Source organism: Furipterus horrens, unplaced genomic scaffold, assembly GCF_987537825.1.
Source record: "Furipterus horrens unplaced genomic scaffold, mFurHor1.1.pri manual_scaffold_17, whole genome shotgun sequence".
Classification (NCBI taxonomy): domain Eukaryota; kingdom Metazoa; phylum Chordata; class Mammalia; order Chiroptera; family Furipteridae; genus Furipterus; species Furipterus horrens.
Window position 1 is genome coordinate 80,239,928 of NW_028327187.1, and position 13,829 is coordinate 80,253,756.

Consider the following 13,829-nt stretch of genomic DNA (forward strand, 5'->3'; position numbering starts at 1 on the left):
GGTAGAACACAGATTGATTTAGAAACAATATAAGATCTAAAATTCTATGCCATACTCTCCCAGGAAAATGTTATTTAATCTCTGGTATAGTAGAAACAATCTTTGAGTTCATAGAGTGAGATTGCGTTAGGAGAGGGGCCATACTGTATTGATTTTAGATAAAACCGAGCTCAGAGCAAGGAATGCTATCAGAGAGGTGTTACATCAAGATAAAGGGGTCAATTCTCAAAGAAAACGTAACAGTCCTTAACCTATATGTGCCAAAATTCAGAGTGTCAATATACGCAATGAAGAGACTGATAGAATTGCAAAGAAAAATAGATGAATTCACTATTAGAGCTGGAAACTTCAACACCACTTTATCATAAATGGAAAGATCTAGTAGGTAGAAAATTAGTAAGGACTTAGTTGAACTCAACAATGCTATTAATCAACTGAATTTAATCTATATCCATAAATTATTTTATCCAACCACAGCAGAATATACATTCTTCTCAGCTCACATGGAATATGTGCCATAATTGACACCTTTTTAAAAGAACAGATTTATTCACATACTAATTTAAAAGAAAAGAATAGAATTAAACCAAAAATCAATAACAAAGTAGCTGGAAAATTCTAAAATACTTGGAGATTAAATGGCATACTTCTATATAATACATGGCTACAATATGAAATCTCAAGAGGAACTAAAGAATATTTTGAGCTTAATGTGAACACGCAACTTATCAAAATTTGTGGCTGCAGCAAAAGCAGTGTTTAGAGGGAAATTTATAGCATTGAATATTAGAAAAGAAGCATGATCTAAAATCATTAATCTCATCTTCCACTTTAGGAAACTAAAAAATATAACCAATTAAATACAAAGTAAGAAGAAAAGAAATATTAAAAATTAGAACCAAAGTCAATGAAATTGAAAATAGGAAATAGAGAAAATCAATGAAACCAAAAGCTGGTTTTTTGAAAAGATAAATTAAGTCAATAAGCCTTTAGCCAGGGTAACTAAGAAAAAACAGAGAGGACACAGATTACTAATATTAGAATTGAAAGCAGGAATATCAGTACAGATCCCATGGAAATTAAAAAGAGAATAAAGGAATATTATGAACAACTCTATGTCCACAAATTTCATAACTTACACAAAATGGACCAATTCTTTGGAAGATACAATATGCCAAAACTCACATAAAAGAAATAGATGACCTGAATAGACCTAGATATATTACAGAAATTGAGTCAATTATTAATAACCTTTCCAAACAGAAAGCACCAGACCCAGTTTAGTTCATTGGTGAATTCTACCAAAGATTTAAAGAAGAAATTATAATGATTTTCCACAATTTCTTTCAGAAGATAGAAGCAGAGGAAATAAATACTTCCTAACTTATTCTATTACTTTTGAATGAGCAATGTCTCTACTCACCACTGCTTTGTAACATAGTGCTAGAAGTCCTAGCTAATCCAATAAGACAAGAAAAGTAAATAAAGATGCATAGATTAGGAAAGAGAAAATATAGCAGTGTTTCTTTGTAGATAAAATGATTGATCATCTACCTAGAAAATCTAAAATAATCAACAAAAAACTGATGGAACTAATAAGCAATTATAGCAAGGTTTAAGGATAACAAGGTTAATATATAAAGTCAATCACTATTTTACATAGCACCAACAAACAAGTGGAATTTAAAACTAAAAACACAATGCCATTTACATTAGTATCCCCCCAAATGAAATACTTAGATATAAATCTAACAAAAATGTACAAGATCTATACTACATGAGGAAAACTACAAAACTCTGATTTATGAAATCAGAGAACTAAATTAAAGAAGAGATTTTCCATGTGACTCAATATTGTCAAGATGTCAGTTCTTCCCAACTTGACTTATGCATTCAATGCAATTCCAATAAAATTCCTAGTAAGTTATTTTGTGAATACTGACAAACTGATTCAAAGATTACACGGAGAGGCAAAAATACAGAATGGTTAATAGAATATTGAAGGAGAAGAACAAAGACATCACCTGACTTTATGACTTACTATAAAGCTACAGTAATCTTGGTGAAAGAATAACCAAATATATCAGTGGCACAGAATAGAGAGCCCAGGAACTGCATTCTATGCAGCAAAGATAGTCTTTTCAACAAATGGTAGTAGAACAACTGGACATCAAAATGCAAAGCAAATCTAAACACAGACCTCACACCCTTAACAAAAATTAACTCAAAATGAATTACAGATATAAACATAAAATACAAAACTATAAAACTCCCAAAAGGTAACATAGGAGAAAATCTAGGTGACCTTGGGTTTGGCTCTGACTTTTTAGATATGATACCTAAGGCACAATCCATGTAAGAAACAATTGATTATCTGGACTTCATTAAATTAAAAAATTTCTGCTCTGCAAAAGACTGTCAAAAGAATGAAAAGATAAGACACAGAATGGGAGAAAGTATTTGCAAATAACATATCTGATAAATGACTATTATCTAAAACATACAAGGAACTCTTAAAACCAAATAAGAAAACAAACAACCCAATTATAAATGGGCCAAAGAGCTTGACATATACCTCATCCAAGAAGATATAGAGATGGGAAGTAAGCATATGAAAAGATGCTCAAACATATCTCATCAGGGAAAATGAAAACGTCAATGAGATACCAGTACACCCACATTAGAATGAACAAAATCCTGACCACTGACATCACCAGATGTTGATGCAAATATGGACAAAGAGGAACATTCATTCATTGCTGGTGGCAATGCACAATGATACAACCACTTTGGAAGACATTTTGGCAGTTCCTTACAAAACAAAACCTACTCTGACATAAGACCCAACAATTGTGCTCCTTGGACATTTAGAGTTGAAAATGTATGTCCACACAAATGCCTGCATACAGATATTTATGATAGCTTTATTCATATTTGCCAGAACTTGGAAGCAATCAGATATCCTTTAGTAGGTGAATAGGCAAAAACCACTTTGCTATTCCAGACAATGAAATGTTATTCAGTGCTAAAATGACATGAGCTATCAAACCACGAAAAGACATGAATAAAACATAAAAGGATCTTACTAAGTGAAAGAAGCCAATCTGAAAAAGCTGTATAATAGTGTGATTTCAATTGGCAAATGTTTCTGGCAAAGGCAATACTATGCAGAAAATAAAAAAGATCAGTGATTGGCAGAGGTTAGAAATGAGGGAAGGATGAATAAGCAGAAAATGGAGGATTTTTAAGGCAATGAAACTACTCTGGTCGTTACTATAATGATGAATAAATGTCATTATACATTTGCCAAAACCCATAAAATATACAATACCAAACCTGAACCATAATGTGCCAATGTATAAACAATGAGTGTAACAAATGAACCACTCTGATACTGATAATGGGGGAAGCTATACATGTGCAGGAGCAAGGGATATATAGTAAATCTCTATACTTTCCTATCAATTTTCATATGAAGCTAAAGCTGCTCTAAAATACAAAGTCTATTTTGTAAAAAGTTATATGCTGAAGAGTTTTCTCTTTATTGTGTATTTGATTGTTCAAAGAATTTTGACAAGAGTATGTTTTTAGAAAAATTCCTAATGGAAGCACTGTAAGGAACCGACAAGAATGGTGGAGATAGGTCTCCTCTCTCATGTAATGAATAGCATAAACTGTTGTATTTGTCATTGCTAAAATATTTCTATTGACAATTCTTTATATATTTCATGATAAAGTAACTATACCCTTTTTGGGACACTGGGATGTTATCTATTCCATTTTTTTTTAAAGCAAAATTACTCATGCTGGTATTTTAAATACGTTAGATAAAAATAGATTTACTAAATAAGGAACTTATATGCAGGAGCCATGAAAAAGTTAGTCCCTGGACACAAATAAATATTGTCAACTATAACCATCAAACACCAAGGTGAGTGTTAAAAAGTAAGCTGCAAAATTAAAATATTTTCACAAGTAATATTTTGTTCTATAATTCACTGTGATCCATTATTGTCAACTTTGTCTGTTACTGAGTTTCAGCCAAGATATTCAGTATTCAGATGAATTGAAATGAAAAAGTTCTTCCCATTTTGAAACCACTCTACTGTATCAATCTTAGCTTTGTCATGACATCTTTCATTTCCGTTTCCTGAAAATGTATTAAGGAGTTCTTAGTGTATGACTATTCCACTAGGGATACATTTGAGTGATGGCACCATGTGATATGGGTGTGGTCTCACTAGTGCACTTATTTTGGAACACAGAGGAATGCAAATTTACCAGAGCCTGTGGGAACAGAGAATTGATTTTCCAACAGTGAAGAAACTGTTTTGGATTGTGCAGTTTAGAAAGATTATAGAGACTGTATAGCAGACTCCTCCTGCTCATGTGGAGGCATATTTGGCAACTGATCATGAAACAAATTTATCTCATCCCACTTTGACTATGATTATATTAATAGTTGATATGAGCCTTTGTGACATTATTGTGCAAAGAAAAAAATTTTTAGTAGTAGCAATGCTGCAGGACAAAATTTAAAATTTTATAAAGCAATGATAGATGAAAGGCATTCTCAATATGTTTTGTCTGTTTCAAGGCAATTATAAAATGTTAAGGTACATAAAATAATATTGTGTGCAAGAAAAGATAATAATTAGTGAGATATGTGAGAGTAGTTACTGAAGATGAACTGAAGTTTCCAGTTGTAACTATAATTGAGACAACTAAGAAACAGCAGGAACCAGTAACTTAGCCTGGAATATGTTTGGCAGTTTGCACAATCTAAATGTCAAGGTCAAGTTACTGAAAGATAAAATGATGTCCAAACGAGTCAATCTTATTGTGAAAACAGATTAAGAACCAGAATTCAGGAGGCCTTGACCAGTCTTCCTATCAACCAGTCCTCACATTCAGGTTATCAATGGCCATGTTTTTGCATCACCATGTGCTCCCAGGAAGACAGAAAGGCACTGGTGGTGACATCCTGACATGAACCTAAAACAGAGAGCAGGTGCCCAAAAGCCAGGCAAGAGAGAATACCCTAAGGAATGAATGAGGAAGAAGCAGAAAGGAGAATAGGGAGACAATGATGACTTCACAAATGGTTAAAAAAACTAAGAACTGTGGAAATGTACCTTGTTTGTTCATACATGGAGCCCATGAGCCATGCTTGCAAACACCAACTGCTGACCACTGGATGAGAGCAACAATCCATGAGGGCACGTCTACTTGAATAGGTACATGTAACATTTCAATGTGGGTTATGACTTTTGGGTGTGTGTTCACCCTCTGCAGTAGAGTGAGAAATATGTGAGGGTGTGGAGTTCTTGGTGAACATCTGATAGGACGGAACTAGTATTTTTTCAGAGAACTTAACGACACCCCTCTCCTGCCCTACACTGCTGCTCTGCTCTCTTCAGGGTTTTCATTAAAGAAGACATACACATAAGGATGTAGAATATCATTCACTGGGGACAGTTGCCAGTACCCCTCAGTGTAAAGCCTTCTTGTTGAGTTGGGTTGAAGCACAGAATTAGGTTCAAGGATGAAGCAGGATCTCTTTGACTCTAATTCTGCCTCTTACCACCAGCTTGTTACCAAACAGCAATTTGGGGTCCTACTGTCCACTGCCACCCTCTAGGCAAAATTCCAGAGGCAAAGGTTTGGTGATAAAGGAAATGAGCCTTTATTCAAAAGCAGTCACTTAAGCCTATCAGGCGACAGCTTTAATTACTCAAGCCTGTCAATTAAGGCTAAACTCTAATACCTTGGTTCTCCTATCTTTTCCACTGTTAGTTTCTATACGGTTAGTTTACAGACAAAATACACAGAAGCTATACAACTCTGAAAGAATGGCAGGCTTCTGCCTCAGAACCTGTTCCCTCTAGAACACCCAAAGAATAAACCTGCCACTCTTTGCCAGGCCATCCCAAACCTAGGCTGTGCCCAGAGTTCCTTCCCATACAAAACTCTGTTTGTTGGAAAATGCAGACAGCTGTAACACGATCATCCAGGCATCATAAAGGACAAAGATCCTGAGAGCCCAAGCCAGAGCCAGAACCTGAGCCTGAGACAGAGAGCCAGCTTAGGAGCCAGAAAAGCTTGTGAGCCAAAAAGCCGTACCTTTTTTTATTCCCGTTGGCTCTGGAAGCATTCAGCTTTTCAGCCAATCCCATCCTAGACCGCTTTCCATTGCTTCAGCAAACACCTCCTACAGCCCCTCCTACTTCTGTTTTCACCTGCATCCATCTGTGTCCATCTATTGGCTGCCTGTTAGGCTCAGTCACTGAAAGAGACTGCTGATATTTGAGTTGCATGAGATATGTTCTTAATAAGTCAACAGGTAGGAATGTTCACCAGACTGGTACAAATTCAAAGTTGTTGCTAGGGCTTGGTCTGAGGCGACTTAGCAAAAGTCCCAGAATACACCAGGGCCAGCTGCCCCTGCTGGGTACTCTCAGACCTTGGTGGTAAGGTAGGGTCTCAGGGAATCATTATTGTGAGACCAGCAGAGTTTATTAGGCCAAAAAAGGCCAAGATTTGGCCCTGTGAAGAGGGCTTTGCACTGGTCAGGTGTGAGAGGGAAAAATGGCCTGTCTTAGAGCCACACAACACAGTTTGTTCTGGGTACAACCCAGACCTCAAGGAGAACCTGAGATCTGCAGGGCAGGGCCACTGGGAGTCCAGAGGATCGGGCTAATGGATCTCTCATGAAGTGTAGGTGCACCTCAGGCTCATGGGAAGATGAAGGAAATGGCCCTAGTCCCAGAGCTCCACAACTCAGTCAGGCTCAGGCAACCAACTACTCAGCAGGGCCTGAACTCTACAAGGTAAGGTAGCAGGTAGTTGGGAGGGTATGGAGATAGTGAATTGGGAGGGTGGAACTATTGCATTCCCCCAAGCTGATGCTGTAAGCAGGGAGTGATCCACTCAAGAAAGATAGCATTTGTGGTGTAGGAAAGAGACCAACCTAGTACAAGGATCCCAGCAGCCATCTCTCTACCTCTCTTTGGTGCCACAAATCCCAGTCTCTAGTCACATAACTCTAATCAGCTCCACTCTTTCTCTGTAGAACCCATGATGAATGGCTGGACCTTCAAGAGGTATAGTCTGGGTATCTAGAAAATTACACTCAAGTATAAGACAGACAGTCCACGAGACAGGAGAAAATATATGTAAATTATAAACCTGCTATGGGACTTTTGTCTACAATATGTAAAAAATACAACTGAATGTTGAAAAGACAAATATCCACATAAAAATGGGCAAAGAATTTTAGTTAACATTTCCCAAAAGAAGATATACAAATGGCCAATAAGCACAAGAAAAGAGGTTCAAGATCACTAGTCATTAGGAAAGTGCAAACCCAAACCACATGGAGACGCCACATCATACCCACTAAGATGTCTACAATTTAAAAAGACGGACAATGACACATGCTGGCAAGGATGTGAAGAAACTGGAATCTTAACACATCTCTGATGGAATCGTAAGATGGTGCAGTAACTTGGGGAAGAGTTTGGAAGTTCCTCAAAGAGTTGAACGTAGAGTTACTTTATCAGTCAACAGTTCCACTCTTAGAAATCTACTGAAGCGAACTGAAAACATATATCAAGCAAAAACTTGTACAATAGTGTTCATAACAAAGACGTTGTAGCCAGAAAGTGGAAACAATCCAAATGTCTATTAACTGATGAATGGATAGACAGAATGTGGTATATCCACATAATAAAATACTCTTTGACATTTAAAGGAATGAAGTATTGATACATGCTACGACATTGATTCATCTAGAAAACCTTATGCTTAGTGACAGAAGCCAGTCAAAAAAGCCACCTATCGTATAATCCCATTTATATCAAATATTCACTACACGCAATATCAGAGAAAGAGAAAGTAAGTCAGAGGTTTCCAGGAGTTGAAGGCAGGAGAGGGATAGGAAGTATTTTAATACATACTGGGTTCCTTTTGAGAGATTAACTGTTCTTAAATTACAGTAAGCCGAAAGGTGCAAAGCTCTGTGAATATACTGACAACCACGGCACTGTGGACTTTAAGGGTGACTTTTGTGGTGTTTGAATTGTGTCTCAATGACGTTTTAAAGAATGAAAAAAGAAATCTCTACAAGCATCCAAAATGTCCCTAATATATTGATAGGTTTACATACATGTATGCATGCATATATGTCACGATAAAAGTATAGAATTATCTTTAAATGATTTACAAAACAAATAAATTCAAAGGCTTCTAGTAGGAAATAATATGGGACAGATATCCTCAAAAGCAGCCTCTCCACCAGGTGAACAATGGTGCACACAAAAATGTCAAAACTAAGCTATTCCTCAGGCATGGCCTTCATAATTGGTTCTAACTCTGACTCGCACAGATTCCGCTTGCTTTCTGATCCTGGCTCTCCATCTCTCTTATTGACAATGTGTGTGTGCAACCTGATGTGCTTGAATAAGATTTGTTTTTGTTTGAGCGATCTTCAGTGTTTTTCTGTTGTACATAACCAGACTCACGGATTCCTCAGAGGCTGGCAGATGTAACTGTTCATTATAACCGTAAAGAGAAAAGAAACATTTTATTTTATTTTTAGATCACTTTATTGAGCTATGATTAACACACAAACAGCTGAACATAGTTACTCGGTACAAGCTGATTTAAAATTTTTCTTAGAAAATATACAAAAGAAGGAAAAGAGAGTCCAAAACCATAACCTAGGACATGTCAACCTCTAGAGGACTTCAGAGGAGGAGGAGCCAAAAAAGAAAAAGTGAGTTGAGGAGTAAAATACACACAGGAGGGAAGAAAATCAGAAGAAGGTGGCATTATGAAATCCAGAAGATTGCAAGGAAGAGACAGTAGGCAGCATGTCCGATACTACTAAAAGGTTAAACAGGGTCAGAGGCATGGTATTTTGATTTGACATCATGCACGTTACAGGAGAACAAGAGAAAAAGCATTTTAGAGGACAGGAGGGGATGCAAGACTTGCTGGAGGGGAAGGTAAAGGAGTGGAGACAACCCATTTCGACAAGCCATGGTGAAAGCTTTGCTGTGAAGGGCAGCAGGTATATGGGACAATAATTGGTAGAGAGGTGTCATCAAGGGAAAGTATTTGTTTAAAAAGGAGGATAGCCCTGGCTGGTGTGGCTCAGTGGATTGAGTGTCGGCCTGCGAACCAAAGGGTTGCTGGTTCGATTCCCAGTCAGGACGCGTGTCTGTGTTGCGGGCCAGGTCCCCAATTCGGGGCACGCGAGGCAAACACACATTGGTGCTTCTCTCCCTCTCTTTCCCCGTCCCTTCCCCTCTCTAAAAAGAAACAAACAAACAAATAAATAAAATCTTTTTTAAAAAACGGAGGGTAGTGCAGCATGATTGTACGCTGATGGGAATCACCTCCAGAGCAAGAGACTATGAAGACCCAAGAGAAAGAATGGTTATCAGCAAGGGTTAAATTTTTAATGGGCGAGAATCAAGACTAGAGCAATTGGAAATGCTAGTTTTGTTAAAAGTATGACAGCCCCTCCGCCACCCCTCGCTTTGTACTCTTACTAAAGACATGCTGATACCTACATCTCTGTGGATGGCCAACCTGAGGATGAGAGATTAGCTCTGAGTGATGGCCAGAGGATGAGGGAACGAGGTTGGAAGTCCATGCGATCCAGACTGCGCACTGGCGGTCAATCTGGACTGACCAATTTAAAATTTGAGAAATGTATTGGTTAGGGGTTATTGTGTCTGTGTGTGTTTGTATGCTCCGAGAGGGGTGGAGGTGTGGATAGACCCATTGTCAAGAGAAAAGTAAAGAAAAGAAAAGAAATGCCCACAATGAGGCAGATTCACGGAGGGGACTTCCTCGTTTTCAGGATTGGGGAAGGAAAGCGAAGCCCTCAAGACAGAGAAGATAAGCTATGAACAGGGATCAACCCAGAATGGGATCTCCCCCAAGGCCTTAACTTTGGGGGGGAAGCAGAAGATGGGTGACTTTCCCTGGTCTCTGGGAGCATTGGCATTCAGCCACCATTTCCTACTAGTTTTGTTCCATATTCCCTCTAGTTACCTTTTGCCTGTCCTTAAAATCCGCTGCTCCCATAAAGTCTAAGAGTAGTGTTCGAGAAGATCTAAAGAGCAGGATATTGAGCAAAGCATTGCCTTCCTCACATTACTGTTCCTATTGGTCTTACTCTCAGGGAATCTGCTCCTGCACATTCAGACAGAGACCAGCATCCAAGCCGGTCTGAGATCCCCTGAGAGAGGAGTGAGACACAGAGTGCCTGGCAGTGGATCAGAGGCAAAATCCCTTTCTAAAAACAAACTGGGCGTCTGAAAAGGACCCGAGGTCAGGAGAATGTGCAGTCTTTAGGTTCTGTCCAGTGTGGGTTTTTCGGCTGAAGGGGAGATGATATTGCTTGGATCTTTTTTGGACTGAGAGGTTCCAGTATAAGGGAAATGGTGGGCAGGTGGGATGCAGGAAGAGAGTGAGGCTGGACAAATGGACTTCCAGAGACATCTTACAACACTGGGATGAGAAGGGAAGAGTAGATGGGGACATACCCCCAATTTTGAGCTGCCTGTACTCACAAAATGGTGCCCAGGGAGGTCTCATGTCCTGCCTGGCATCTTGCTTGTCTGGCCTCAGAAATGGGAAGAAAATGCAAAATAAGAAGTTTGCGACTTAGCATACGGGGTAGAGAAGAGATGTGTTCTTACTCCTGCTGTTTCTTTGTTTGTTTTAATCAGGAGACTGGCAGAGACCTCCCTCCTCTGAGTCTCCCCAAGGCCCTGGTGAAACAGGGATGGGGCAGGGGTTGAGAACCCTATTAAGTGCTCTCATGGTCTGGGTAGAGGTCCCCCAGGCTGAAGAGGAGAGGAGGAAGTTGTCCGCACCAAGTGATGCCCCTACTGGGGACCATGGAACTTTTCTGGGAGCAGCACATCTGAAATCTGGCTGGAACTGAAGTTTGTGTCAGAAAATTGTGCCAGAAAACTGGAAGCCCTCAGAATGTGATAGAGGCTACAGGGTGGGGACAGGGGAAATGGGTTGGGTAGCAGTGCATGGATTCCACAGGCATGGTTTGAAGGTAAAACACATAGTTGGCAAAGAGGTGGCTAGAGGACAAGCAGCCTAGGTCTCCCAGCTGTGGAGGTGCATTGTGAAGGCGTAGAAATTCTAAGGTTTGTGTTGGGCTGCTCTACAGTTTCTATCCTCCTCCACCAGGCAGTGGGCGCAGGGCAAGGTGGAAGTTAGTAGCCTGTGCTTTCTAAGTCCCTGAATAGGGGCTTGGGTACCTCAGAGGAAGACAGAGAACACACATTTCTCTACCTTTCTGTGTGCCTCATCCATAGTTGCTAGACATGACAGGAAATAGATACCTTGGTTACCATGGGGACTGCAGCTAAGTGATGCATTAGAGTGTGGGAGAAAAGCAGAGGTGGTTCTGATATAAAGGCCCTTGGGAGAATAGATTTGAGCAAAACACTCCCATTGACAGAATTCACAATGCCCAGAGGTACGATGATACTTGTGATTATTATTACACACAAAACACACAGGTGCACACACACACACACACACACACACACTTCATTCTGTGCATCATGCTGGTTGGTCCATAGGATTCTTGTGGGGTCAGGCTGTGCTATGACCATGTCAACATGTCTCGTCACCCTCTCATCTTTCCACTTTCCTTCCTCTCTCCCCCACCCCTACCTGCATTGTCTTTCAGTTTCTCCACCCTCTGTTTTCCCTCTCCCTCAGTCTTCTCTCCCTGCTGCTTATATTTCATTATGACTCTTCCTTGTTCTGCCCTCTTTTCCTTCCTCTTTCTCTTTATACTTTGTTCTTCCTCATTTTCCTTCCCCAGCCTTTATCCACCTTCTTAATGGAGTGGCTAAGAATTAATTCATTCGATTACAATAGGCCCGATAGGAGCCATGAATATGGAGCCTTCAGCCTCGTACGTCAGTGCAATCACAAAATTAATTTCAGACATCGCTGTTTCATTGCAAAGTATGATAAGTGATGTGAGATTAAATGACAAGGAGACGTGGGTGTGAACAATGAGGGAACTAATTTCCATGCTGAGCTCAGTGAAGGAAATGTCATTGGCATTTTCTTTTCTGCCATCCAACATCCTCTCATTGCCAGGTAACTGCCTTCCCTTTTACGCTGGGGGCAACTACCCTCTTCCATTGTTTGCGGCAAGATGCGACTTTCACCTATGGCGTCCTGCTGTTACAGAAACAGGGGAGTCCAAAAACAAACCCCAGAGTTTGCGGCTGGGAGATAGGGAAAAGGAAGCAGCTTTCAGGATGCCCTTGCATGCCTGGGGCTAGTGGCTGGAAACATTGCTGCACAAAGATCCGCTTTACTTCCAAGGCTCAGGAAGATGGGAGGGATCTTGGACTGTGGGATGGTACGGAAGTGGCAGACAGAGCCTACGTAAGGTTCTGTGAATGGTCAGAACTGTTTGCAACACCCACTGGGTCAGAGGACGCAGTGAGGGAGAGATAAGCAGCTGCGGACATTTTAGCTGGGGCTCTGGGGCTAGCCCTCTCTGGCTCTCTGGGGCTCGCTCTCTCTCTGGCCCTGGCTCTCGTGGGCTCCCTCCATGTGGCTTGGAGGAGAAGGGGTCTCCAGGCTGCTTAAAGGAGAAGCTCTCGCCATGCGGTTTTGAGAAGGAGAGGAGATCCATGCGGTTTGCAGGAAGAAGGCAGTTTACAAGGAGGCTGAGAATCCGGGTGGTCCTGCATTGAGAGCTGGAGGGCACCACAGCACAGAAAGGACCTCCCCAATCAGAACTGAGTGATTGGCAGCTACTGGTAAAGCTGAACTGTGCCTAGGAAGTAGGGAAACGGTGTTTCTGACTTTCCTAAGACTGGCCCGGTCTGGGAGGGGGAGGCAGGACTATGTGTAAATAAACAATTCTTTTTCTTTTCACCAAACTCTGGTATCGAGAGTTACAATTCTGGTGGCGGGCAATCGGACCCCTAACTAAACAGCCCGTGGGTTCTGTTTCAATCGGAGCAGCCCAGGGGTTCTGTTACACTGCTCTTCACTAACCCCGGTGTGACCATGGAGTCCGGCTGAGTGCCCACACCTTGTGGTACCAGTGACCAACAGACCGCAACAGGGTGAGGAGCTGTTTCATCTTGTCAGTGGACCCTGTTCCTGCTACCAAGTTCCCCAGGGGCAACTTCCTCATGGCCTTTATCCATTCCCTTCCTCATTCTTTCCTCTTCCCTCCCTTCCTGCTCCCTGGCTCCTGGCTAGACTCTTTTTGTTAGAGGCCTAATTCCACATGGATAAAAAGGATGGTTGAGGAGACAATACTAACAAAGTATGAGAAGAAGGAAGGCAGACAAATGAGTGATATCTGACTTAGTTTATCTAAGAGCGCTTAATCCTAACGCAGGAGCGAGGAACGCCCCAGAGCAAACATCTTTAACCTCCCTCACCAGACCTTCAAACTGTCTGTGCGATTGGCAGGGGCACGTACCCTGAAAGTTAAGGGGGGAAACTGCGTGATTGCTCCAAAGTAGAGTTAAAAAGCCTTTCGGCATCCAGAATCCCTCTCACCTCCCAGTGGCTGGGCAAATTACTTTCCCCAAGCCCTTTGGGGTTTGAGGAGAGACTTACCCTCTGAAGGGGATGAGCCAACACATTTGTAGACTTTGGAACCTCGGGCATCCAAACGCCTTAAAGGGATTTAAGTGGAAAATGTACCTAAAAGTTCAGTCCCTAGCCCGACATGGTGTACCGACTGCTGGCATCTTGCCTTTTCCCCCAGATATAGGAGATTCTAACCTGGGTAAACGAACCAT